The sequence below is a fragment of the Balaenoptera musculus genome, chromosome 7 (genome assembly GCF_009873245.2).
Source record: "Balaenoptera musculus isolate JJ_BM4_2016_0621 chromosome 7, mBalMus1.pri.v3, whole genome shotgun sequence".
NCBI lineage: Eukaryota > Metazoa > Chordata > Mammalia > Artiodactyla > Balaenopteridae > Balaenoptera > Balaenoptera musculus.
The window spans coordinates 20,299,739-20,305,085 of record NC_045791.1 but is presented as its reverse complement, the minus strand read 5'-3'; positions in this window follow the sequence as shown (position 1 = coordinate 20,305,085).

Sequence of the window (5,347 nt, the reverse complement as noted above, 5' to 3'; positions counted from 1 at the left end):
TGGCCACATCTCTCATTGCCTTCAAATCTTCAAATGTCACTTTCTCAATGAAGCCTACCCTGACCACCATATTTAATATTGCAACCCACCCCATCCTCCCACCCCTCAGCACTCCCATTTCCCTTACCTTCTCTACTTTTTCTTTCTTTTTTTTAAAATTTATTTTTTATTTATTTATTTTTGGCTGTGTTAGGTCTTCGTTACTGCGCACAGGCTTTCTCTAGTTGTGGTGAGCTGTGGCTGCTCTTCGTTGTGGTGCGCAGGCTTCTCATTGTGGTGGCTTCTCTTGTTGCAGAGCATGGGCTCTAGGCACGTGGGCTTCAGTAGTTGTGGCACATGGGCTCAGTAGTTGTGGCTCGCGGGCTCTAGAGCACAGGCTCAGTAGTTGTGGCGCACGGGCTCAGTTGCTCCACAGCATGTGGTATCTTCCCGGGTCAGGGCTCATGTCCCCTGCATTGGCAGGCAGATTCTTAACCACTGTGCCACCAGGGAAACCCCTCTTTCTTTCTTATTATCACTTTCTAACATGTTATAGAACTTATTTTTTATAATTATTTTTTATTGTCTGCTTCTCCCCTCTAAAAGGTAAGATCTACAAGACCTGGGATCTTTATATTACTTTGTTCCCTGATGTATCCCAAATGCCTAGACTAATGCCTAGCACATAGCTGGCACTCAATAACTATTTGTTGAGAGAACGAATGAACATTATCATTGGCTAAAAGTCTTATATGCATTGAGTTTATAAAATAAAATGTGAAAAATGACTTCTGTGCTAAGATGGCAGATCCAGTTTTGTTCCTGCCCCTAGTCCTACAGAAACTAGAATCAAAAGGATGGGAAAACAGAAGGGGAAACCATGCCCCCAAAATTCAGGAAGCTGGAGAGCAGACAGAGCAGTGGTAACCAACTTTGTAGATGTGAAAAGCTGAATCCTAAGGTAGTAGTCAGGATAGCTGAGAATCAACCTAATTTATATCAAAGAAACCTCAGAAGACTCAGGACAAGCAGCACCAAGTACCTCTGCAAATGGAGATGGGGAGGAGAAGTTACAGTAAGGAAAACTACATGAGAAGTATGATTCCTATATCCCTCCCTACTCCACTCTTTTGGCAACAGTTCTCTTCCACTCTGACATGATGTATTCTCTAGAGAGGGTGAAAGAGTAGGTCCTTGGACTTTAGGAACTGGGTGCTGCACCAAAACTAGGAGGATTCAGTGACCACATGCATGTTGAATGCTGAATATTCCCAGAACATGGCAGACCTTTACTCTTCAGGCAGGAGATTAGAAGAGTTTTATCCTGAACAATCTGACCAGCGAGGGGGAAAGATCTAAAGATACTGACACCTAGGGTCTCCGATCAAATGGCCCAACCAGATCATTACACAGTAAAACCTGAAATTGGCAAACCCCAGTCAAATGCTCAGAGCTTCTAATTAGCTTTTTAGTTCCCACTTTTAACATGAGCTGACAATCAAAGATTCACCCATAAACAAATGAGTGAATGAATGGATGGATGTTAAAACATCACAATATACAGGACATATAAATTAAAATAAATAAGGATTCACCAGACAGCTAACATGGGTCTCTAACATGGAAGATAGAGACCAAAAACAAAAAGCAATTTGTAAGAAATGGGCTATGCAGAGAGAATACTTTAAAACTTACCCCCCAAAATCACCTTATTAATATGCTCAGAAAGATGAGATATTGCATTCATGTAAAAAGATCAGGATTCTATTCTTTTAAAACAATTTCAGAGAACAAAACGGTACTTTGGGAAATTATATACATAAAGGCAGAAATGAGAAAATCTCAACTGAAAGATTAGAAGATGATAAAGCTGAAGAAAGCTCCCCAAAAGCAGTTCAAAAAGGCAAGGAGATGGAAAATGGAGAGAAATGATAAGAAAATAAGATGACCAGCTCAAAAAGGTCAATATTTGAATAATAAGAAGTCAAGAAAGAGAGCAGAGAGGAAATGAAAGGGAGAGAATCATCAAAGAAAATTTTCAAGAAAACGCCCCAGAACTAAGTGACTTTTCAGATTGAAAAGCCCGCTGAGTGTCCAGCACAATGTCGAATTTAGACCCACAGGATGGTATACATTGTGAAATTACAGAGAATTAGGAACAAAGCAAAGGACCAGTGGTAATTTACATAGCAGATATCCTGCAAACTTCTTTTTCCCAGGGGAAAAAGAATCACATACAAAGGATTACGAATCACAATGGTGCTTGAAACCTTTTAACAGCAACACCTAGAATGGGTCCATGGGTCCCATAGTCATTTTCCTGGTCCCTAAGTGCATAGCTCGGAATGGACACATTTAGTAGTTGGCAGAAGCCCACACTGGTTCCTGACAACACAGGAACACACAAGACAAGCAAGGCCAAGTTCAAATCCTGACTGATTTGCTCAGTAAAGGTATGACAACCACTTTTAGATTTAAACAGTTTGCTACTTACTTACAGTAAAAAGAATAGCCAAAGGTGCCACCCCAACTTGATCCTTGTCCTACACACCAAAAAAGGACAACACTGAAACAAAAGGGACCAGATGATTGCAACGTGACTCATGGGACACCCTGTTGCTGAGGAGGCTGGACTTCAGCTATGCAGTTTTACATCGTGTAGCTCCACTGGTGAGAGGCGGGTGGCTGAAACTCCCACACTTGATCAGACAGCCTCCCAGAGGAGACAGGGAAGCCAGTGGGAGACGGCTTCTCATCCCCTTCTGTTATAGGAGGATCACAAGGTGTTTTTCCAAGACAGATTAGCTGCACTTCAAGTCAGCCCTTGCCTATGTGGCTTATTTGGATACCTGCAAGGAGGTCAGGTGACAAGGCAGAACTGTTCCCTTACACCTCCTTGGCCTGTGGGTTAAGTAAGGCTATCATATTGCAGAAAGCTAATAGGAAAACTCTTCAGTCTGCTTCCCCTGTCCCCAGCTAGGACAGTAAATCATAAAGGGTATCACATCCCCAGGGGGAATGGTGGTCTCTGAGTGCAACCCTTGAAGACCTGATAGCTGACAGTCCCCATCATATTCCTGTTTTCACCAGTCTGGCTCTGGCAAAAAGCAGACCAATCCAGGAGGTTGACAGTTGACTACTGCAAATTCAACCAAGTCGTAGCTTTAGTTGCAGTTGTATCTTCACTAGAGCAGAGTCACAAGACCTCAAGCACATGGTATGTGGCCACTAATCTGGCAAATTTTTCTCTCCCATCACTGTCAGGAAAGAGAGCCAGAAGCAAGAGTATTGCCCCAGGGCTATGTCCTAAATAAGAATAATCTATCAAGGTAAGGGGACCAAAGTAAGGAAGAAGTTCACGTAGAGGCTTCACGGGCAATGGAAAGATGGAAAGGTAAGATTCCTACCCTAGCTAAGGGACACTACATGGGATTTTTACTCAGATTTCTGACCATCAGTTCATATATTAGGACTATACCTAATTGAGGGAATAAAAGTTTTTAAAAAAATCCAAGACGGAACAGCTTCATAGACCTCCTTCTATGTTGGAATCTCATGAGTATGATAGAATGTTTCCTTGATCACAAAGATTCAGCGCTGCTCCCTGAGGAATGAGTAAATTATCCTGCTCTGTTGAACTCAAGAATGGCCATGTGACTTGCGTGGCCAATGAAATAGGAGTAGAATGTGAAATATGTCACCTTCAGGCAGCCACTTTAAGAAACAGGTTCTCTTTTACCTGCCTCTGTGATCACGGAAGCATGTGTCAAGACGGAGCATCTATCAACCTAGACCCCTAAGTGACTACAGGAGCACAGCCCCTTTGCTAATCTACTACAGCCATAACATGAGCAATAAATAGGTTTTGTTTTAAGTTGCTGAGATTTGGGCATCAGTCTGTTAGTAACTAACACAGCATGTCCAAGCAATCCTGACCAGATAAGAGGAGGCTCTCCCTTAGAGTCCGCTTATCTGCCCAAAGCCCAGATCTTCTTGGCCTTTGCAGTGGACATTTGTAGTTGCCTTTCCAGGATCCATTTCCCTGTCCCATAGCTTCTGACAGTGGTTTCCACATGATTCCAGTAAAGCTAACTCTTTCCCAAGCTCCAGGGGAAATTCTACCTAGGCTAAACCAATCAGAACATTCCATTTCCCTGACCATAAGGATTGGGTCAGTAGTGGACACGTGCCCTTAATTGACCCACTCAAAGTGGCTCTTAGGGCTCTTTCTGGGAATGCACATACTTACCAATATTACAACGATTTTCACATTTCTTTATCATTAGTTACACACTGTCTTACTAAGTGGACTATGTATTATTATTGAGAACCAGGATCCTAATTTATCTTTTTATTGCCAGAACCTGGCATAATGGTTGGCACAAAGTAGATGCTTATAAATAATCATTGATCAATTAAAAGGGGAATAAAATTTACTCCTTTTCTTTAAACTTCACTCCTCAAATTTCAGGGTCACCTATCTGTCTGCATAGCCACATTCAACTATTTGCATCTCTGTCCTTTCCTCCATCCTGATTTAAGAATAAATGATATGCCCAATGTTGGTCTTTCAAAAAACTACAGGTAAAAATTTCCTTCTCATTTGCCTGGGATATGTGTGGCATTTGTATGGCTACTCGGGGCAGATTTCTGGCTCCCTTCTGCTGAGCAGTGTCAGCACCAAAATCCCCACACTGACTGAAGTAACTGTCTGCCTCTCTGTGACTGTACCATACCAGCCACGTGCTACTGCAGAAGTCTCAGTTCCATTACCAGTTCATGGGTTCTTCCTAAATAGGTCCTTACAATGCCCAGAAATAATACCAAATACCAAACAACCTCCAGGACGATTCTAACCTTTCCCGTTCTCCTCAAATCACCAATCTCCCTTTTCTCCCTCCCCTCGAACCCCTAACCCCAACATTCATAACTTAGCCTCCTCCAGGGAAAACAGAAGTCATCACATGGGAGTTCTCTCATTTTCCTAAAAACAAGTATCTACAATAGCCTAGCCTCCTCACCTCCAGTTGTGATAGAGGAAGTGTCCCTCCTCCCCTTGTCCCACCTCCTATGTTTTGAATCCTATCTCTCCCTTATAAAAAAAAACTTACACCATCTCTCAATCCTTCTCTCTCACATATTCATCTACTTTTTCATGAATCCTTCCCATTAGTTTTTTTTTTAAGCTTTTTTTGATGTGGACCATTTTTAAAGTCTTTATTGAATTTGTTACAATATTGCTTCTGTTTTATGTTTTGTGGGGTTTTTTTGGCCCCGAGGCATGTGGGATCCTAGCTCCCTGACCAGGGATCGAACCCGCACCCCCTGCATTGGAAGGCAAGGTCTTAACCACTGGACCTCCAGGGCA